At 39.9% G+C, this 24,491-nt stretch overlaps 1 protein-coding gene across 2 annotated transcripts in view; it reads right to left on the reverse strand.

The window, feature by feature from the left end:
• Positions 1-24,045, reverse strand: part of fam168a (family with sequence similarity 168 member A) — a 42,576-nt gene extending 18,531 nt beyond the window's left edge. Inside the window, exon 1 of one of the 2 annotated variants that reach the window (XM_085184534.1) lies at positions 23,769-24,045. The gene's annotated coding sequence lies outside the window, so the exon portion shown is untranslated. The remainder of the gene's footprint in view (positions 1-23,768) is intronic. The other variant, XM_085184533.1, reaches the window with a different exon arrangement.
• Positions 24,046-24,491: the final 446 nt, after the last annotated feature.

Below are 24,491 nucleotides of genomic sequence, written 5' to 3' on the forward strand. Positions count from 1 at the left end.
AAAACCTTGCACCACCCTCTTTTCTTTGTATTTTGCTTCCAGGGAGCCAGACTTTGTTATAATTTTTTAAAGTGATCTTGGTAATAGTTTTCCAGGCTTTCTGAAGAACTTTTAAACCTTTTCTTGGTACATTGGCTACTTTTTCCACTCATTTTCGATCAGAGAAATAATTTTTGTTGTTAAACTACTTAACGCAAACATATGAATCATTCAAGCTTAAAAAAGGCACGTAACTCGAGGGATGAAGCGATGTGTTTACACACAGACAACTTAGCAACAAATCACTTCTAAAATTCTATCTTGAGGCACTTTGTTACAAGCCTGCCAGTAAAACACTTCCTTTGTTCCCATTTTTTTGGTTTAATTTATGAAAAAGAAAACAAAGATAACACAGCCCAAGACGGTATTTTTTCACCAACAACATGATTCCTAAAGAGCTATTAGAAAATACTGAGAAAAATGTAAAAATGGATGGACGAGCTAAAGAATTATCTACAGCAGATGAACAATATCTAAAAGTCATATACATGTATCCAGCATCGTATAAGACCTGATGCAGGACTTATATGATACAGGAGATGCATCGGGCAGCTGTCAAGCAGCCATTCTCTAGGAAGGGAATGGAGTGATGAATCAAAATCATAATCAGTGTCTACAGAGGAGGTCAGGAGACAGGTAATAACTCTACATCCATCTGTAAAAAAACGGTGAAAGCCATGTCGTGGTTTGGAGCTGCATTTCTTGTTAAAATTGATCCAATTATCAACACAGAAAAGTATCATCAGATTTTGACCCACCAGGGGAAAAAAAAGCTTAATTTTGTAGCATGACAAAGATCCCAAACACACTGCCAACGCAGTGAAAACAAACCTGGATAGAAAAACACACAAGATAGAACATTATCAGTCATGTATGGGCCTCTCCAGAGCCCGGACATCAACAATGAAGTAGTGTGTGATCATTTTACCTAACATTCTCCCATTTTGTATCCCGTTAAGACGCTAAAACGCTAAAAATATATTAAAGTAATGCTACAAATTTCAATGTGTGAATCAACAGAAGTAAAAAGGAAACTGAAAAATTGTCACAAATTATAGTCCACGATAAAAACGTCCACCAAGGTTAAATTAAGGACAATTTATATGATTGAACACAACAGATTGCTACCAAAGCACAAAGAAAAACTAATGTCTTTCCTCAAAAAATTCTTAATTAAAAGAAGAAACCACAAACAACCCAGTTTTGTTCAAGTTCTCAATATTTGGGTTAACAGGCCATTTAATAAAAAAAACTAAAATCAAATGAAAAGGTACAACAGGCCATGTAAGAGTATTAATCAGTAATACTATATAAAGGTAAAAACCTTTTATATATTTATAAATCCCATTAACACATAGACAAACCATCCCTGAGGGGCCTGTCCTCAAAACACACACATACACAATTACAGCTCTGGATGAATAGAGGAGCGAGAAACGGGTGTTTCACTGCACCCGTGTGAATGCAGAAAAAGGTGATGAAAAGTTAAAACGGGAGAACAAGAGCGGCCGTACAATGCATCATAATGAGGGTGTGCACAAGAAACAGAGGACTGCAGAAATGCATGTGGTGAGTAGGAGTGTCCAACCATGCCTCCATTTGTTTTTGGGGGGAGGTGATGAGGTCTCTACTCCTAAAAAGCCCCTTTCTAACCAGAAGACCTTCTGTTCGGCACTGCATTATGGTAGAAGACCATTAAACAGAGTGTGCTCGCTATACAGAGGGAGACTGAAAGAGAGCTTTTGCTTTTATTTGTAGAACAAGCTGTAAAAGGGCAGATACAAGTCTAAACATATCCATGCATTTATATACTTCAGAAAGGTCAAAAACACATCCTTACTTGCTTACAGACTAACAAAAAAGTAAGCGCTGTAGGCAGGTTTGGGTTTAAGAACAGCAAATTATTATGGGAAATGTACTTAGATGTGATAAATATTGGAGTCAGACTAATAATGACAGCATTAATTATTACCATCCTTGGCCAAAAGAAAATATTCTCACCATGTGTTTACACCGTGTATTTATATGCGGTAAAAGTTTATACCATATATTCTATTTCTGTGCCACGGTTGTTTTTTGCACCATGACACGCTTTGTATACAAATTTGTCAAAAAGCATCAATCTGATTCAGAAGAATTCACATTTTTCAATATATATTCAGGGAGTCAAAACCAAGCTGATATTGCAGAGTACTACATATCAATGAAAAAGTTTTAGAAACTGGAGCCCAGTTATTACAATCAGATAGGATCAGATAGTAGGTATTTCTTGTTTTTTGGACAGAGGCTTTTTTGTTTGTTTGTTTTTGTAATTTAGCTTTGATTTTAAATCAAACAATCAATACTGGATCAAAGTGCAGATTTTCAGCTTCAATGTAAGTTAAGGCCAAAATCTTTAGGAATTACAAACATTTTTTATGCACAGTCTCACATTTTCAGAAGCTCAAAATTAATTGAGAAAACATAATCTTAAAAAAAACAAACAAAAAAAACCTGCTTTTAATCCGTGAATGAAAATAGTTTTCAGTCGATCCCTACGTGAAGTCTAAAAACCATGGACATCGTCGAGTGTTGTGATTCCCCCCCCTTGAGATGCTCTCCTAGCCCAGTATGTTAACTGTAGTCATGAATGACTAACGGGTCACAACTGCTGTTTGAATCCAGATTTGTCCTTTTCAAAGTGGCTTTTCTTTTTACTGCCTGCATTAAACTCCATGCTGATGCACTGCAGACTATTTTCTTCTGTTTGCTGAGCCTTTTTGTAAAAATGGATTTAACTGTCTTTTTGCTCTTCTCTCTTTGATCCAAACACATCTGACTGAAGACACGGGGCTTGCTGCAGTGTAACATCTCCCCATCAATCAAAAGACTGCTGCTCTGACAGCAATGATAAAACTGCACTTGTGATGATAGCATTTTCACTTATCTGTTGACAGCTATTACACTTTCCTGTAGGTTGTGACAATCAAACCAATGACCATGTTACCACGTTTGGCTCTATAACCGCCTCACTCAATTTTTCCCCTTCTACCTGACTGTGACATTGCAATGATGAAAAACATTATCAGAAAATTGGATTTGCACTGAAAGATGACAGAAACCAACAGATGCCGTTTAGTAGGTGAGTGTTGCAGGTGACTTCACTGGGCAGTGTTCAAATTCGAAAAATGATTTTATCCCCCCCCCCCCCCCCCCGCAATCGTGGAAGCATGCTTTATTGCACAGTGAGTCATTTTAAGTTTCATATATGGTTCTAGTAGGTGTTTTAATAGTTTTTGGGTTTTTTTTTTTTAAAAGTCCTGCAGCAGAGGAGGCAGAGGAGATGAGGCACTGCTCGGCTGAGACATCTAATGAATATTATACTCACAAGGCCCCCTCAGTGGGTAAGAAAATTACATCAGCTCCATATCTGATGGTTCTTCATCTGACAACAGTAGACAGGCCTCAATACACAATCAGTACAGGCTCCAGCTTCTGTACATACTGGCATGCTTTGTGACAACTTTGTTTGATGATTTCTCTGTTAAGTGGACTATGGAGAGGGCAACAGATATTATGAAGCAGTGTCACAGCCTCAATCTGGAACATTTACCCAACCATGCATGGAAAAGAAGGCGTTTTAAAGCCTTAATTTTATTTAAATTTACAATGGCTTGAACATGCTCTGTTTACAGTTACCTCAGATTATCTTATCACCATTGTAAAATTTTACCACCAGTGTCTTTTTCATATGTTAAGCTTCAGCTTCCTGGTTAGCATCAATGCCAGACCCTCACCCACAAACAAACAGGACTTCTTACTTGAAACAAAAGAGAAACTACCAGTCAATGCTAACCTGATGTGGCAACAGCACTCCTGTGCAATGGAGGCAAAATAACTTCCTCTGTGATGATCCCACCCAAGTTGGCCAGGCAATACTTTTGCATCCAAGGGATTGGATATCTTGGAGATTGTTTGTAGTTTCCATTTATAAAGCACACTATTTTAAAAAATGACTTCAATCTGCCTTGTTGTTTTAGAAATGGTAGCAGTGGCAGTCCTTTGGCATTGTTCTGTCTGGCGGCAACCTCTGTTGAACCTTGTGAAAAGCACAACTGTTTCCTGCAGGAGTCCATTGTTTTATTATCCTGTTAGCTGTTTCAATAATATTGTTTTTGAATAAGTTTCATATAACTACCATGGTATTAGATGTATAAAATAAACCCAGGAAATAATAATATTTTGTGTATTACTCAACGCATTTATTGTTAGCATGTAAATGCGTACCAGTAGACCAGTTAGGGAAAACACACAGAAACTGCAACCCTTACATTAAACCACAATAGAAATGGGTTTTTTGGTCATGTGTACACACAGACAGACAGACGCACACGCACACACAGCAAGGATTTACTGACGACTGACTGACATTATTAAAGGAGACCTTCCCATTCCCTGGCTTAACCTGGGTAATTTTTCAGGACTTTGTTAGGCTTAAACTCTATTAGCGGGACTTCATTTTAGCTGAACTCTAAAGCTATAGCCTCAAGGCCTTAGCACAAAACGCAGCTTACAAACCTGCATGCTAACAGAGCTGGTATTTGTGTCCGTCTATCTTTTAACGTCTGTGTGACGCTCAAGTTAATTTGTGGACATCAATATAAATATGAGCTCGTTTCAAAATAATAATGTTGGTTCCACTCCATCAAGGGAGACTCCTGTAGCCTGGGAAGAAGAGGCTATAATGAGGGAGGAGGGAAAGATTGTGAAAGAATAAAACCTCTCCCTCTCTTTGATGTACTTGCACACACACAAAGAAATACCATTCCTGGAGAACATGTACAATACGCCACAACCCCCACGCCGACTCCATCCTCCCACATAATACCTCACCAGGCTCTTTAAGCAACAAATCAAAACCGGTGGGCGTTATCACACTTCAGCATGGGAGAGAATAGTACTGAACAGCTTTGTTTTCTGAAGTCCTCGAGAAAGAAAGCGCTTCACTGGGGTCATATGATGAAGAAACAAAGAAAAATCATGAGACAATAACTTGAGGAGTGTAATTTGGTTTGTAAATTGCTTTTTTAAAATGCAGCAGTTTAGGTTTTATAATTGTAGGTTTTGTTCTGTAGCATTTGAATTTAGCTTCCACTAATTATATTTTAAAGCTGAAATAATGATGAATGATTCCAGCTTTCCACTTTAGCAGTTCATTTAAAAAAAAAAAAAAAAAAAAAGGCACACAATTTTTATTTTAATAAAACAAACATAAAAAGTGCATGGATGGCAATTTTTATTTGCCACTTTCAATTTCAACTGGTGACCCACTGATAATGAGTTTTTGCAGATTGAGATTTTCTTTCTATTAAATATAGCTGAAGTATATACAATTTAAAAAAAAATCTAATTTTCTTCAGAATTTTATTTTCATAATAAGAGAAATAATTCAACTTTAAAAATGCCCCACAATCTTTTTTCACTAAAACTACTCAAAAATGTATTGCAAATAATTAACTAACGTATTTAAAAAGCGCAACAGCTTTACAGAACACAACAAATGTCAGGTACTTACATTATTTTCCAGTATAAATTCAAAACCTTTATCTGTATTAATTAGGTTTGATCCAATAAGGTTTGATGTCAGCGGTCAATGATCAACAGCAGACAGCTCGCAAAAATTTAATTTCCCAATTGAGGAATTCAATTATTATTACCAGTCTTTTCTAATTCATGACGCTCTTTTTTTTTAAATCTGCCAAGCCACATTTTCATGTCGCACCTCATCTAACACTTGCAACTAGGGATGGGTACCGGTATCCGGTGCCATCATGGCACCGGTTCTGACATAAACGGTAGTAACCAGACCGAAAAGCAGCGCGCATTTCGGTGCTTTATTTCGGTGCTTTTTTTTCCTGAGCTGTGATACACTTTCTTCTTCCTTACATTTCTATTGGCGGTTGGCAAACAACTGAAAGGTGCATTACCGCCACCAACTGGTATGGAATGATACACTTTAGATTCTAGCCAATCATTTTACGTTTCGAGGATAGTAGGCGGGTCCAGGTACGTACGTTCTTTTAGAGCAGAGCTACAGATTAAAAATGCCCAAGGCAAAGCGGTCAAAGTCTGACTGTACTTCACAGCAAAAGATGCAAACTGAGCAGCCTGCAACAAGTGCTTTAAGCTGATACTGTCAAAGGAGGTCACACTTTAAATCCGATGAACCTAGCCCTGCCAGTGTAGCAGAAATGATGATGATGCAGCAGCCGTTCTTCTCTGCGTGAGTAGCTTAATGTTGTTCGTGTGTAATTTACGTTGAGTAAGCTAACCGCGTTATTAAATCAATGCATGTAACGTGAACTAGCAAACACCATCATAGCTACATGCGGCTGTCTTCTTGTTTGATGGCAGATACTCCCTTCACCCTGGCCAAAAAGGCTAAAATGACCGAAGAAAAAGTGGAAAACAGCTAAACATGAGAGGTTTTTGGACAAAGTTTGTGTTTTTTCCATTGTTTAAGCACTGCTTCCAGCCCAGAGTGATACCATATATGCCCCATAGCTGCAGAAAAGACTAACATTGTTATCTTTTTACAAAAAAACAGCTGAACATGAGAGGTTTTTGGACCAATTTTGTGTTTTCCATTCTTTAAGCACCGGTTTGGGCACCGTTTAAGCACCGGCACCGTTTCAAAAGTACCGGTTTGGCACCGGTATCGGATAAAACCTAAACGATACCCATCCCTACTTGCAACACAGATGCATCTGGGTGCGCATGAGTTTGCATGCCTGGACTTCTGTACGCTTTGTTAATGTGTGCGCAGAGCAGATACACCGATCCATCATCATCGTCAGTGTGTAATACAGGCACATTGGCGGAGGTGCTTGTTTCTATTGGAAAGAGTCGATGACTCTTTATCTATTTATTTTTCCCGTGCATGTTTGGGTCATACAATGTACTTAATGGAGGGTGAATAGCACTAACATAATGGTAGGCTCTTCTGCTCTGCAGGCTACGCCATCCAAAAAGTAACAGCTACTCAGTGTTGTGTATTTTAAGCCGAGGTAATTTATCAAATTTCTGAAGGCTCCATTTTCAATTATGGAGAACGGCTGGTCCTCCAGGGCCATAATTTTCCTTGTAATTGCTTTGGTTCTTTTCACTGCTCATACCAAGAAGAAGCTGCTGGCTTATGGCTGGCTCTGACCTCTAGCTAGCTTTAGCTTTAGCCACTTTCCGTTTGTTAGCCTCTTCATTCTGGAGACGTTCAGTTGAATGATAATGTTTTAAAGCTGCATTCAATTTTAAATGGGAAGTTGGAAATCCCAATATCCGAGTCTGACTTTTTAAGATGGAACACCCCCTCAAGTTGGATTTCCCTCTGAGAAAGTTGGAGAAACGCCACCAACCCCGACTTTACAATCCAAGATTGGATCAGTAAACATAAACAGTAGTAAAATTGTACAACATCTACACTGTAGTGCCACTGTTGTGCATTTCTGACTCACTAAATAAGCCACACAGAGTGAACTGACCGCCATCTATCTGTGATTGTGCTGCTAGTGGTGCATGAATTGCACCAACTTGCTAAGGAAGAGAAGCCCTTTTTCCCCAGCTACCACCACTGAAACACAGATTCAGGACTAATATCTGAATTCTGAGGTAATAGAGATACCCAGTGTCTGATTATGTACATGTATTACAGAGTGCAAACTTTGTGTCTTCTTCATTCATAGTAAAGAACCTCTACGCTTAAGGGTGGCTTAATGGTGTCGCTTGTGTGGTGTGGTAGTGTGTTTGTGCCAATATGCATATGGCAGGTTACACACATAAACTGGACTGGCTCGGATTAGGAAATAGTTGAGACTTACCAGTCCAACTGTGGTGTGTGCTGAGTTTGCTGAAAATGTCCATATTCTAGTCCCTGGTTAAAAACCCCAAACAAAAACTACTAACCGTTGACAACTAATTCCCACCAATGAAGCTGTTTTAAATCTCCCTCAAAATCCTAAAATTAATTTTCTATGACATGACATCTGTGAAACACTATCTGTTCATGGTGATTTCTCTCCCTTATAGGTTCAAAGGTCTGTTTCTGGGCCTCGGGTACAGCAAAAATCCAAACAAGCACGATGCAGCAAGATGTATAACAAAACGCAGGTTGAAGGATGAGACTACCAGTGCCTGCTATCTCAATGAGAACTGATATCTATAATCAAGTCCAAGAAACAAATCCATCATGCTGCAGCACTGAATGGCAGTGTGATTGAATGGCTGATGACACCCCCATTTTTTCTACACAATCAGACCTGCCCTGGAGCGATGAGCTCCAAACAGCTCTGGGCTATTTTAGATCTAGGACAGTACAATTCACTTTGGGACAGCATCTCCCCTTTTCTCCGCACTGCCTTTCTCCTCTTCTATTCGCTTTTCCTGAAACATCTCATCACTCAAACACCTCATGGGTCTGTATTCCTAGATTGAGTGAAATCCTAACAGAAAATAGGAATGATTTTCACATCTAAAGCACCTAGACTGTTGAGCAGCAGTATTCATTTATGAAGATTGTCAAAGGAGCTTGCAAAGAAAAGCGTCTGGACTTCTTTACGTTACTTGAAGACGTTTCACCTCTCATCCGAGAGGCTTCTTCAGTTCTAAGGTCAAATGGTGGAGAGTCCCAGATATAAACCTGGTGGGAGTGTCCCCCCACAGAGGGACAAAAGGACCCCCTGATGATCCTCTAATCGCCTGAGCCAAGGTGTGGAACTGGGTGTGGGTCCCAATCAGCCAGAGTTTGGGACAGGCGATTAGAGGATCATCAGGGGGTCCTTTTGTCCCTCTGTGGGGGGACACTCCCACCAGGTTTATATCTGGGACTCTCCACCATTTGACCTTAGAACTGAAGAAGCCTCTCGGATGAGAGGTGAAACGTCTTCAAGTAACGTAAAGAAGTCCAGACGCTTTTCTTTGCAAGCTCCTTTGACTACGATGACCTGGATGACTGAGAACCTTCACAGACATTTATGAAGATTGTTACCTTGGTTAGCATTAGACATTTCGAAGCCCTGCGCTACAGTAAAGAGTAATATTGACTGCAACATGCTTCGAATAAAATAACAACACACAAGAGTGACCTTTTTCCTCTCTCTTAAAATGGATGATGTGATTACAGTACTAAAATTAACAGTACATGCTGAAGCTGAAGAGCAAAAGGTTAGCAACATCACCTTCGCTGAGGTTAAAAGTGGAAAGTGGGTGGTAAGTGTTTATTTAAAGGTGTTCATTAGCAGCTTCTGTCTAACTTTTTAAAAAGACGGCATCAAATAATATGACTTTTAATGAGTTCTCACAGCAACTAGAAAATTAAAGTAATGGCAGTTGGGCTGAACAGCAGTGGGAAAAAAACTTGGAAGTCTACAGCCACACTAATTGGTCAGTGAGACTGCAGTCACGCATTAAAGAGCAGACAACAAGTGTTGAATAGGTGATAAAATGGAGGTTAAAGGATCTAAAGACCCCCCCCCCCCCCCCCGAAACACACACTCAGGTAAGCCCAAGGTCAGGTGAAACACTGCAATAGACCACAAAGTGTACTTCTGAGGGAAGTTGGCTATTAACTTGTATATCCTTAATAACAGGATATTCTACAGATTAGCAGTACAGTGTGGTTCTAATGACAGAAAAGGTTCGACAATATTCATAAGGTTGCTAGTATTTTCTCACAATTTAATGCAGCTGGGAGTAAATTAACCTGAGAGGATTTCCACTGTAAGACCTGACGGCTGCATGCGGTGCAAATTATGGGCTCTGCATAAACAGCATTTGAAATAACAATACATAAAATGACTAGGGCTGCACGATATTAGGAAAACCTGTGATGTGCGATAACTGTGATCAATATTGCGATAACGATAATAAATAAATAAATGAATAAAGATAATAAATGTCTAATGCTAACCAAGGTAACAATCTTCATAAATGTCTGTGAAGGTTCTCAGTCATCCAGGTCATCGTAGTCAAAGGAGCTTGCAAAGAAAAGCGTCTGGACTTCTTTACGTTACTTGAAGACGTTTCACCTCTCATCCGAGAAGCTTCTTCATTTCTAAGGTCAAATGGTGGAGAGTCTCAGATTTAAACCTAGTGGGAGTGTCCCACCACAGAGGGACAAAAGGACACCCTGATGATCCTCTAATCGCCTGAGTCAAGGTGTGAAACTGGGTGTGGGTCCCAATCAGCCAGAGTTTCGGGTGAGCTCATTGTGAACCTGGCCCCACCTTATCATGCGAATTCCTGAGGTCAGATGGCCCAGGATGTGAGTGGGCGTTAAGGCGTCTGGGGAGGGAACTCAAAACTGGATTATAGATGGCAAACAATTGGTGTCGTAAACCAGCACCTCTGTTCAAAGATGGTCGCTCACAGTGGACATAGATGGCTTCTTTCACTCCTCTTTCAAACCATCTGTCCTCTCTGTCCAAAATGTGAACATTGGCATCCTCGAAAGAGTGTCCTTTGTCCTTAAGATGCAGATGGACTGCTGAGTCTTGTCCTGTGGAGGTGGCTCTTCTATGTTGTGCCATGTGCTTGTGAAGTGGCTGTTTGGTCTCTCCAATGTAGAGGTCTGGGCATTCCTCGCTGCACTGTACATCATCAGGGGGTCCTTTTGTCCCTCTGTGGGGGGAAACTCCCACTAGGTTTAAATCTGGGACTCTCCACCATTTGACCTTAGAACTGAAGAAGCTTCTCGGACGAGAGGTGAAACATCTTCAAGCAACTTAAAGAAGTCCAGACGCTTTTCTTTGCAAGCTCCTTTGACTTTAACATTGAAACATTGCCCCCATAAAAAATTTCTGAGGCTTGAATTCTGAAAGACATCCTTCCCGGTCTCTATAATTAGTTTTAAATAAACATAACTTAATTTATACTGGCAAATGATCTCAATTACAGTTGTTCATCATTTTACCACTCACCAAGTAGTTATGATGCAAGTCAAAACTGGAGAGGAAACTTTACTGTAGTTGTTGCGTAGTTTTCAGCTTGGCTCAGTTCAAACATGACGGTCTTGCGGCATGTTTCGTACATTTGTGGAATGGCAACATGGGAAATCTAGTTTCGTGAGGGGATGCGGTATCTCCGGTCCACTTTATGTATCAGACTGGTGAAGCCCTCTCTACTAACTGTATTTATAGGCATCATCTCTTTGTCAAAAATGTGTCATGGCCTCTGTATTTCTTTGTACCGCTTCGACGTTTTCTCATAAGGAGTTCCACTTGAAAACTCTGATACAGAGACGGCTGTTGGACTGCGGTGCTCTTTGTCTTAACATTAGCAACCTTTGTTTGGCTAGCCCTGTCTTTCTGGAACTCTTCAAACAGTCCTCTGTGGTTGTATTGAAGATGATGGTGGAGATTAGTCGTGTTTCCTCTGGTGGTTGCCACGTGTGTTCGGCAAGTTTTGCAGAGCACCTGTGTTTGGAGAACGTCGCCTTTATCAATAGTCAGTAGCGTTCTCGTCATGTGTCTCACTCTTAGCCATTACAACTCTGACTCGTTGCTGCAGTGTTGTTCGCTCCCCACCTCTAATCCATGTGATTGTTTAATGCCGTGAAGGGCTCTATTCGACTGATCAAATGTGTAAAGGGGTTTCTTTATTGGTAAATTCTTTAAAGCACGTGTGTAAACATTTTAAGGTACCCAATTATCGCAGTTTACGCCGTCTTTTGCGGTCGGCCCATCACACAGGCCAGGGGTCGGCAACCTGCGGCTCTTTAGTCCTTTTAGTGCGGCTCCGCGTGGTTTGGGAAAATAAATTATTATTTTTAAGTAATTAGCTGAAGTGTATTTATTTATGTTAGTTCTTTTGTAACTTGTGTTCTAAATTGGAAGATTATTGTGATATTGAAATATAATATAAAATTATATTCTATTATTTTTTTGATCGCTCAAAATAAGCGTCACACTTACGGAAGCCGGTGTACCCGCCGAAACGCCGTGCATTATCGAGACTTTCAACCCAGGTAAGACAATTCTGGATCTTCAGATCCACATTATGTCAGCAGCTCCACCGTGAACTATGTTAAAAACAAACACCGCTCACGCTTCACAGATGACAGCTTACAGTCCTGCGTAAAGATGAAAGTGACTTCGCTGTGCGTAGAGGTTCGGGGGCAGAAGTCCCATTGTAAACATATCACGGCAGACCCGAAGATGTTTCCATGAACATGCTTTTCAGCATCTCTTATTGACCACTTTACACACACGGTTGCTGTACGCATACAGCCGGTGTTAAAGCGCACAGCCCGACATATCATAGAGAGCACAGACGTGCGGGTGCCGCTCAGGTGCGTCCGCCTCCCCTGTAGCAGCGCTGCAGACCACGCCCCGCCACACACATTAACCAGGTAAAATACATATTTAGGCAGAATATTGCAAATATTTATTTTTCATTTTTCAGCAGCATAGTGCTTTTTTTTTCCCAATTATTTTTTTTAAAAGTCAGGTCAAGGCTCCAAAAGCTCAAAGGCGATATGAGGCTGGCGGCTCACAACAGTTTTTGTTTGCTGGATCCTTTTAGTTCAGCTTTCCTTTTGTTATATTTCTTTAAGAGTTCAAAATGTGTTAATTACATAAATAAAATGTAATTTTCTCTGTAGCACTTCATGGATTTAAGCAACACACCTTAGTTGTTCACACAAAGCATAAAGGTAAAAACAAACAAACAAACAATATATACAGTGTTATCTTCATTTTAGATGTCAAAAAGTATTTGCGGCTCCCAGTGTTTTCTTTTGCATGGAAATTGCGTCCAAATGGCTCTTTGGGTGTTAAAGGTTGCAGACCCCTGACACAGGCTGATATCGCGATGACAATAAATTTTCGATTTATTGTGCAGGCCTAAAAGTGACTGTTGCACACCTGCAATAACCTTAATATTTTCTACCAAATACTAACCTGTACCTGCAGCTGGTAAGTATCTACTAAGGTCTATTTAAAACAAAAAACAAACAAAAACGTTTTGCACACAGTTTTTGTGTGTCAGTTACATATGTTCAGACTTTAAAAAAAATGCTTAATCTCGAGTCACCTCAAATGGTCTGGACAGCATTTATCTGTAGGATATCTAGCCTGTTGGTCTGCTGTTAACTCTGCTGTCAAAAAGCCATATGTGGCGTGCCTATGTCTATTTACTCTTGCACATTTACACTAAGTAAAGCGCTATACAAATACAGGCCATTTACCATTTTTAACTGATAATTGTGTTACTGAAGCTGAACTGAACTTTAATGTTGTAAGCTTCTGTTAGCAGTTTTTACTAAAACGTCCTTAGAAGTGGGTCTAACATCGTCTAACCCAGGCAACTGCAAAATAAACTCCCATGTGATACAAGAGTGGTATCAAACTGTTTATCAGAAAGAAAGCGCTGGCATAACCTTAAAGCTTATAACCAGATGCTGTTATAGCCGGTCACACCTCTAATCTGCTGACAAGTCACTACGGCACTATCAAGAACAGACAAGCATGTTAATGCATGTTTTCTTATGTTACAGCCCCGACTTCAGAGCTTTTCTTTCTTAACCCAGCACCAGCACTCACAGCAGCTTGGTTACCTGCCTGTACTGCCAGTTATCTATCAGCGCCTTTGGTTGTGATGGCAGTGCACCACAATAGATGTGGTTAACAGAGCATCTCTTTGTCAGTTTAATAGGGAGATGTTTTTGTCAGGGTGCACGCTTACAGCTTCAGGCTTTGTAAATAGAGTATTCATTGATAGCATGAAACATTTTACTTGCAGATAGTACATAAATCCATCCTGCAAAATAAAATATGGAATTTAAAACTTTAGTGTAAAATACAGCTTTTACAATAGGCAATGTTAAATATATCAAAATGTGATTGCCATTGGATTCATACTCTGAATAATTTGATCACACAAAGGTATATATACACAAACACAAAAACTCACACATACTAGACCATACAGCTTTATGAGCTAGGACTTGGTGGTTAAACCCAAGGTAAACAATCAATTCTCAGAGGCAGTATTAACAGCAGACAGGCATTATTGCCTGCAATGAAGGTGGGACTCGACAAATATGGGTGGAGGGAAAGAAAACAAAAGAACACCACCATTATATTGCAGTTAATATAGAAAGCAGCAAGGTTTTACAGAGTCCCTGCACAAAATCGTTGTTATTAATGAGTAGGGGGCGTGCGAGAGTTACTGATCATAACGGCACACTTTTCTGTTTTCTCAGTGGTTGCATTGATTTTATGCAGGCCAAAGAGGACCGAGCCTGCAGTTAGGGGTTGGTTTTTTCCCCTCTTCTAACCTGTCAGACACTCTGAAGTACTCCACAACACTTCGCACCGAGGTGTGACTATAGTAATCTGGCACGCTGTGGGCCACGTCAGCCTGAGGATGCAGCTCTCGAAGAACAAAACTGACGCGAAACTTTTAACATTTCGTCGTCTTCAAATGCAATGACACTGTGAGTGGGAATCACAGTAATTCACAAGTGAATACTATCACAATTTGTTGCCCACGATAATGACAGTATCACGATACACTGAATCTCAAAACACTGCCAGACAATCATCTACAGCACAGCATGATATCCTCTGTTTATTCACATTATTGTGAAGTGGGTGAATTAAATCTTCCTGGCTTTTTGAGGCCGATCAATATTACCCCTCAGCAACTACATATTTTTATAGAAATAATTCTAAAACTATTGATATTGGGCACACTGATAACTGCAATACTATAGTTGGCCAATCCGAAGGTACACTAGAGCATTTTTTCCAGTATCCCAAAAAGCCCCTGACACTGAGGCACAGTGCAAAGAACCATGAGTGTAAAACAATGTTTTAAAAACAGCACACTAGCTAACATGATAGTAACCCTTTTAACACAGCCAAAGATTAAAGTTCTGTTTATCTTATCGGTTTTCAAAAAAAGAAAGCAGATAAGTTTAGTCTCTGTCACTATAAAAACAAAGTGGGACATTTTATTCAAACTATGCAGTTACTGTATTACTTCAGACCTAGTTGGCATTTCTCTACTCTTATTATCAATCGGCTTGTGTAGATGGCCGATTAAGATCAATGATGGTCAGAGCTAATTTCACTAATTGAAGTGGGCCAAATGAGTCCGTGTTTTATGTCAATAAGCAAAAACATTTGTTAATGCTGGAATGCTGAAATTATCTTCTTTTGTTCATGTTCCTGTTTCTCTTTGACTCACCACATATTTTATTTTTGTTTTCTTATTTTGTGTAAGTGTGTGTATATTTAGGCCACACACAGTTACATAGGGTGGATAATGACACCATAATGGTTGGCTCCTCTGCCATGAGTCATAATAGGATAGGAATAGGATAACTGGACTATGAAGCAAATTTCCCAACCCTAACATATAGATATCAATACACTTGCAATAAGCTCATAAACACTAGTAAATTTATTGGTATAGCTCTATATGCTAGGGTTGTAATAGCAGCATGGTTGGAAGTCCTGTGACGTCATTTGAACACTGAAAAAAGGACGACATTGAGGTGACGGTACATCTGTTGCTCAGTGTGTGGCTTTTTTCTAGACTCAGGCACCACTGTGGTTTTTTTGTGTAGCCATTTCCCTCATTGCTGGAATTAAAAAATGGCAGATGTGATTTTCGTGAAGGCAGTGGCATGCAGTCTTTCAGCGTCACATTTTGGATCACCTCAGATCCAATGCTTGGAACTCCAGCCAATTGGGTACTAAAAAAAGACCAAACACCAAAGAGTGGGTAATAGTGGAAAGGATTATTAGTAGCATTGCTCATTGTCCTGGTTAACAAGTACACACTCAAGGCTGGTGGAAAATTTGCCACACTTAGCTGAGACTAGGGCTGGGCGATATGGCCTAAAATTCATATCTCGATATTCTTTAGCTGGATGGTGATATATGATATATATCTCGATATTTTTTAAAGCCATAAAGTTCGAACGAAAAGAGAGTTCTTAGTCAAAGCTGTGTCCCAGATGTCACACAGGCACTTTTATTAACACAGCACAGATGTACATGAAAAAATTACTCTGAAATAAATTATCAGCATTTATTAAATAATAATGCTCCATAAATAAAAGAAAACAATGTTATTTTTGTGCATAACAAAGAGCTCACAATTGTGCAGTCAAAATGTAAACTAAAAGACGCTGAGCATAATAACAAAGACAGACAGATTTCGCAGCTGCTCTGATCCCAAGTTCTACTGCGTGACTGACAGCTTTGAGTTTGAAATCTGCTTCGTAACCATGTCTCTTACAGGTGCCATTTGTGGTCCTTATACGCACACAATACGGTAATATTACGTTGAAGCACAGTATGCATTACTCCACGGTAGGGCTGCCACAAACGATTATTTTCATAGTCGACTAGTCACCGATTATTTTTGCGATTAGTCGACTAATCAGATCATGCATTCATTGGACGTAAAACGTAGATTATTGCACCAGCATGCATCTGCTCTTATCATTAGCTTACAGCTTAAGTGTTTAAGGTATGTGCTAACTAAAAATAAAGACAAGATGGTAGTTTATTAAATTTTAATTAAATTTGCAGATTGTTTCGGTGAAGTTTAATAAACTCCTTGCTATCTAAAATATAACAGGATACCGGAGTATATTCTCGAGCATCTCACACTTCTGATAATCAGTTGTCTGCTTGACGTTTATTCAGCTGTGTAAAAACTATAACTTTAATCTCAGCCAAACCGATTTACTGAGGAACAAATAAAATACAAAAAAAAAGCCAAACAATAACATTTTGAAGTTATCTAAGTGACTTATATATCATATTTAACCTGAGTAACGAAAGACGGCGGTGGATTTGAAATTGATTTGCCAGGAGTCCGGTGTTCTCACGGGCTCCAGTGAGCCTTGCCCCTGGCTAACTATCGAGCTAGTGGGTAACAGACGTCTCCGAAAACGTCGGAGCGCTTTTGAAAATATGTGGTGTCTTGATAAACTGAGCAGATATTTGAGGTTTAAACAGCTACATTCTCGCCTGAAAATATGTTAAACGTTTATTTTGTGACCAGAAAGAATAATAAGAGTAATATTAAAACTAACTAGCTGCTGCCATTGTTAGAAACTGAGCTGGCCTGCGCTATGAATTCTGGGACACAGCTTCTTCTTCTTCGGCAGCTGGCATCCTTGTACATGCAGTGCTGCCATCTTCTGTTTCAGTCCGTTATTACACTCTTAAATCCTACTACTTATTCCTGCATCTTTTGTGATCTTACAAAGCTTCAAACGATGCGTCGACTATTAAATCAGTCGTCGACGATTTTGATAGTCGACGCAATCCTGACTAGTCGACTAATCGTGGCAGCCCTACTCCGCGGGGCTCCTGACTATGGTAGCCGTAATGCTCCAACAATCCATCAAGCGGTGCGGCTTCGTAGCTTACCAAAGTCGTACGACAGCATTATTGACAGATTGCTGAGGGCTGTGTACCACATAAAATCGGTTCGCGGTCAGTAAGCACAACCAGAACTCATACATAAGGCACGCTGTCGATTTTTGTGAAAATGAAAGGATTTTAGTGTAAGGTTATAGTCCGAAAAATATGGTATACGAGTTTTGTAAGGTATATTGTTTCGGGGCAGGAGGCTGGAAGACAGCACAGTTTCACACACTATTCATTTTGCACTTTATGGCGCTGTTGTAAATTGTGAAAATACTAGTAATGCTAGATGCACGGCGTTAACGAGGTAACCACTAACGCATTGACGCCCACGCACGGGGCAATCCGCGGTAACTTGTTAACGGAGATTTGCCGCTTTAATACAGTTATGGCATTAACGTCATAATCAGTCAGTAATCTCCAAATGTTTTCTTTAACCGACCAGCTCCTCTTTGATAGCCATGTCCAGCTTGTCGTTGCCTGCAGGTGAAGCGATGGGGGCAGAGTAACGCAGCGTAGAGACAAAAGTGGACGAAAGAGAGGCAAACTTGCGGTTCCACAAGTATAATTATAACGTGACATAGACTATCGATATAAATGATATTGTCACATCTCATATCTCGTATAAAAATATATCGATATATTTAAAAACTCGATATATCGCCCAGTCCTAGCTGAGACAGAATTCTTTCAAGAGTGCTGTCCATTCGCACCAGTGCTCTTGTCACTTGATATCTGCTGTGTGTGTAAGCAGCCAAAACCCAAACCTACACTATATCATAATCATCACGGCTTTAGCTCAGGAGCTACGGCAGGAGCTACTAATCGGAAGACTGGTGGTTTTAGATTATTGAGTCTGCATTCCACAGTATCCTTGGGCAATATACTGAACTCTTCGATGCATCCGCTGGAGTGTGAATGTATGTGAATGTTAAACAGAAAGCATAGAACATAGAAAAGGGGCTTGTATGAATTAGTGTGAATGAGACGTGTTTTATAAAGCATTTTGAGTGCTGTAGTGGAGTACAAAAGCACTATGTAAGAACCAGTCCATTTACCATCTACCATCAACATGTATTTTCTGTTTGTTTTAGAGATAATTGTCCTGGTGGTGGTCTAAAACTAGTGCACATAGCTTAAGTAATCAATATTTATTACATTTATGTGGTCTGACATCATTTAGGGGAAGCACTTGAATGGCCAGTGCAGCAATAACTTTGGATTTGATCTTATTAAGTGTCCCAGAAAAGCCCTGACACTGTGACAGTGAGCCACTGTGCACAGAAAGATGACTGTAAAACAAAATCCACATTAAAAATCAATCAACCATAATGAATTTTATGCTTTAAATTTTTTTCTATCTGTCTTTACCTATTTAAGAAGTGGCCCAAGTGCAGTCTAGCCCTTGTTTACAGGAGTACATACCCACAGAGTTTGTGGGGTCAATCAAAAACACTGTGTGTCCCAATCCAATATAATTATACGAGAAACCGATGTGCAGCAGGAGCACATGTATCCTGACAGAGTGTCAAGATCCAGATACACTCAACTTAAAGCCAGAGAAATGTCCTCACTTCACCTCATACAATATTTTTTCCTTTCTGACTGCTCATAGCACCCACTCTGTTACAGTTCTGCAGTGTGATGCAGTGCAACAATGGCTACTGACACCACAAAAAACTCTCAGCAGTCACTATAAGACATCTACTGTATTTCAGTAGTAAAGATCAAATGTTGTCCCTATAGATTCAGCTATAACTAATGAAGCTTATAACAATAGCTCTGCACTACGAAGTCTCGCCGACACAAAGGGGTGGATAAAACAATTAAAAAATATTGCAAACCCAAATTCTCATTTATTTGAATCAACTCCTCTTTAAAGTAGATTCAACAAAAACTCAACATTATCACACCCACAATGTTAAGATTTTTTGTACAACTGTTGTATGGCTGTGCTTAAGTTTCAGTCAGATGTCAATAATAAAACAGCTACTCTTTGCATAGGTTAAATTCAAAAGCTGCTACAGTAGAATAGCATAAAAAGAATTTCTGATGACTGCAGGTATCACTAATGAATAGCCAGCTTGCAGCACAGACGCATGTGAATGTCCATTTGTGCATGTGTACACACAATACGACTGACAGCTGAATGCATTACAACTTTGCCTCCAGGGATCTGTGTTCAACCTTTTATCCTGATGCTTTATTCCCTCTGACATCTCTCACCTGCCGCAGTTTGTATGCATGCATGCATACACTTACATCAAAATTTAATTGTCATAGAGAGACGACGATCTGACTGAACCATTGTGGTAGACTGATGCTACACAGTGTGAATCTGTGTAAAGGGAAAATAAGAGCACTTTGTTTTCTTATCCTCCTATCATCCCACTAGTTCATTTATGAAACATCAAACAATGTAAACAATGTAAGACCTCTATACATTTTCTAAAATAAAAACAATGTTTTTTGTTTTTTTTAATAGTGGACATCTAAGAACCTTATTTTCAGTTAATAACTGAATAAGAGCTGAAGAATGAGTCATTCAAGTGGTGCTGAGAGGCCTTGTAGCGAGATCAGTGGACCAAGTAACTACTGGGAAAGTACGCCTACATCTCTTACAGACATTTATGGAGTTGATTACTGAATACTATTTAAGTGAATCAGCTGCAATGCACAAATGTATCATGAGATGGTGTGTCTGTTTTAGTAAAACTAAAACAGTCAGTGCCTTTCAATATGTTGCAACTACCTCAAAAACAAAAGAAGAATGTGTTGTTGTAAAATGCCTGTTTTTCTCGACCACCTCTCACTTATAGGGAAAAGGCCACTGCAATGTCACGGATCTAACACTGCAAGCTTCTCTCAGCTGTTCCCTTACTGGTAAAGAGGTCACCACAGAGGATGGATCCACAGATTTGATTTAGCACAGGCTTTCAGGCCAGACGTCCTTCCTGACACAACCCTTCCAGGGATCTGTCTCTCCTTTCACTCCCGAAGCGGGGGATAACCACTACACTTTAGTAATCCTACTACAGAACTGTGGATGTAGCATTTCATTACACATCTAGAATATATTATTTATTGAACCGATTAAGATGAAAGCAGATATAGCACTACAACAATCACCAGCATGCCTTCATGAAGGGGGATGGCGAATGACAACAACATATCTGCTCTTTAATCCACAATATATTGATGTAGAACAAAACTGTAATATGTACGCAGGCAGCAAGGTGAGAAATGTTTCCCAATTTATTACTATAAAGCACGATGGTACAGGTGCGCTAAATGTCATCTCAAACCAGCACGTAGAAAAATACAATTTCTTTTGTATTCCCTTAGCAAGAAATTAAATAAAGCATTACTTCTTCTTTTGGCTGCTCCCTTTACGGGTCGCCACAGCGGATCATCTGCCTCCATTTCACCCTCTCTTTAGTATCCTCTTCTGTTGCACCAGCCGTCTGTATATCCTCCTTCACTACATCCACAAATCTTCTCTGTGGTCTAATTAAGGCATTACTTAATAAAACAAAAAATAATTTTCAGTGCTTAATCACCATTTCATGTGGATTTCATGAAGGTATGACCTACAAATGGTTTGCAAGTCTATTTTAAGTGCTGCTTAATCGCTTTGACTGATAGTTAATCAGGAATAAAATAGTGGCCAATTTGTCTGATAATGCTGTAATAACCAATGTTACTTTTCAGGGAAAAGTTCAAAAGCTCCCTTTTTCTCAGTGTGTGTTGCTGCCATCTTTGGTTAATATTATTGTCAGTGAAACATCTTTTGATTTTAGACTGTTTGGCAAAACACTGGGACACATTTATTATATTTTTCTAATGTTGATTTTATCCAAATGAACAACTGAAGAAATAAATAACCCCTCTTGATTGATTCCTATACAAGAGAAATATTCAGAGTCCCCAAAATGCAGTTGAATGAACCTTTATGTACAGCAACCTTATTATTACTATTAACCATTGATTTCTTCTAAGATGGTCCAACCATTGAAATGTTTACATCTGCTAACCTCTAAAAGAACAGTAGCATTACTGGAGGTTGAAGTTGAGGGACCGTGAGCTGGACGAGGCACAGGAAATGAAGGTGACTCTGGAAGCTGCCGTCTGTTGGTGCTTCATTCGCCGATCTGTGATGAGCAAATCACTAAGTGGTTCAAACCACACGGGAATGAAGTGCTGGAAAGCTCTGTTACAGAACCGCTGTCTGTCGTAACATTAAGTGACTCCCGCTTTCAACAGTCTGACGGTTTTATGGCTGCATTGTACAGCCTGCCATTTATATACATGAGCCTGCGCCCCACACATGCCAAAAGCCACACGACATCCACCGTCTTCCTCCAGCGAGGTAGACAGATGTATCAACTTTAGCATATAGCAACAACACTAGTTCTCATCCAGTAGGAAAAAACAAAACAAAACCACAAACGTAGTATTTTCTGACTAGAGCTCCTAAAGAGAACCACTGACCTTTAAGTTAATATACTTTCATCTGGTGGATGCTGTTCTAGTGGATGCCTTTTGATTGATCTAGAGTCACAAAAATAAAGTCAGCCTTTAACAAAGACTTCCTTGTTTGTATATTAATAAGATTTAGGCTCTTCAGTCCCCCCCCCCCCCCCCAAATCACAAAAGGAAGTATTTCTAGATGTCAAACAGGACGAAAGTATCACCTAATAGAATCACTGAATGTCTATCATCCATGGAGCAGTGTGCATCTTCCAGTCTCGATCGTAGACTATTATTTTAAATGTACATAGTTTCCTTCCACAGTAATGCTCTGGTGAAGCCAACAACAGTAGCATCTCACAAATCCCTTTAGACAGATAAGGCTTCTTGAATTAAATGGGATTAGTAGTCAGTGACTAAAGCAAGTAATCCCCCACCCACCGCCTACAAAAAAAGGAAAAAGAGATGATGGCAAAAAGGATTCATTTCACTGATAAGACTAGTCAAAAACAGGAGGGTAAATAAATAAATAATCACCTGTAACATTTGGAATAATCCTATCTGATATGCACCATTTAAACACACATCTTGTAGTATCAAGTTTTTTAAAAAGTGCCTTTTTTAACTTCTTCCACTGCTCGTTGCATTAGGCATGAATAAATGATTCAGCTTGCATATGTTACCCTGAGCACTGCACTTGGAACTGGCATGTTCACTGATTTCCTATACTGTATACAACGAAAATCAATTAGATTACACTAAAATTGAGATGAATAAATAATGACAACGAGCATTAGTTGCAGTGGATATCTGTGCACAGCAGCTAAGTCCTGGTGTAAGTGACATTCAGATAAAGTATACATTTGTTATGAACCCAGGCAGGAGTTGATGGGCACTGACATAGTTAGCCACTTTAATCCAGTGTGCAAACATTTGCACATGCAGAGTAAACCTTTTCTACCCATTTTGACCTTTCCCACTTCTCTCATTCGTCTCCTTCCCCTAAATTCAGCGCCAAACTCTTAACAAATTTAACTCCAGAAACAGTCATTTTCTCCATAGTGGCTACTGTAGCCTTGAGGCTTTTGTATTTACCCTCACATCAGTGGTTAATATGTAGTTATATCAGTCAGAGTGTGGCATGCACTGGCAGTGCACTGCATACCAGAGATAGCAAGCAAAGCCAAAACGGCGATGGTTGGACAAAAATGGTCACACTCAAACAAGCTTAAGACACCATTTTGAAAATCCACCGATTTCTAGATAACCACTCCGAGATGCCATCTTGCCAATTATCACTAGATTAGCCAGCGTTAGCATGGCGAGCCATCCATTCCAAAACACTCCGTGCAGGAATCTGCACGGGTCACATATTACTAACGTTAGCTTAGCTCGCGTGCTAGCCTGAAAAGCCAGTCGCTAACCCGCCGTAGCATCCCTGCATCTCTCGGCACACGCTGCCCCCCTTTAAAAAAAACGCTAATTAGCAAGTTAGCCGGGACAAAATTAGCAGATGACAATGAAAACCACTCGCAGCAGGTCAGACTCGCAACGCACTGGGAAAACAGCTGATAACACTACTACCTGGCGGACGACAAATAAAGTGAAAAGACAAAACAACAAAAAAACCTGACACATGCTTCAAGTAGTATCACTTTAACTCCGCTGTTTAAGCTAGCCGCTTTAGCTTAGCCCGCTAGTTCCTCACTGTAGCCACCACGGAGGACAATTAAAGGGATACGGAGGGAAAAAAAGATAGGAAAAAAAACCCGAACAAGCATCAAGAAAACACATAGACATTTCTCCTCTTTGTGATAAAAAGCATAAAAGACTTACCAAAGCTACTCGGTCGATCACGGAAGGGTAAAAAGGAAAGATTCCCCGAATGTGTACGTGCTCTCTCCTGTGTGAGTGTGCTGCCTCGGGTCGGTGCGGACTGGCTCTGCTACAGCAGCGTTTTGTCGGGCCAGTGGCGCTGGGAAGACAGCTTTCACCCGGAGAGACGGCCACAGTGTGGGGGATGGGGATGCACTGCCGGGAGGGGAGAGAGGGAGGGATGCAGGGATGCAAGAGACAGAGGAGGGGGCCAGACCCACCAATAATATAAACTGGAGAGGCTCTGATAATAGCCCGATAATATGTACACCGATTCAGTGCAGTCTCGTAAAAACTGAAATCAGTAAATGGCGTTAGTATGTGCTGCCCGTTTACACTGATTTCACTCCAGTTTCACAACAATGGGACGGTCTCTGACTTTTATAGGATAGTCTGTTGTATTAAGATGAAGGAGGATAAAGCATATAGAGTATAATGACTGCTTTTTTACCTTTTTTTGCTTTTCTGTATATTTGCATTTTATCCATGATTGAGCCCACGTTTTGTGTAGTAATAGCATAATAATAATAATAATAATAATAATCTTCAGAATAAGAAGAATTGAATTGTGTCTACAATTCAATTGTAGACACAATTGAATTGTAGACACAAAACGCCTGAAAAACATGATTATACTGTAATCATGTTTTTCAGGCGTTTTCAAGAGTGTGTTTTTATGTCACT

This window comes from Neolamprologus multifasciatus, chromosome 14, assembly GCF_963576455.1.
Source record: "Neolamprologus multifasciatus chromosome 14, fNeoMul1.2, whole genome shotgun sequence".
Lineage (NCBI taxonomy): Eukaryota > Metazoa > Chordata > Actinopteri > Cichliformes > Cichlidae > Neolamprologus > Neolamprologus multifasciatus.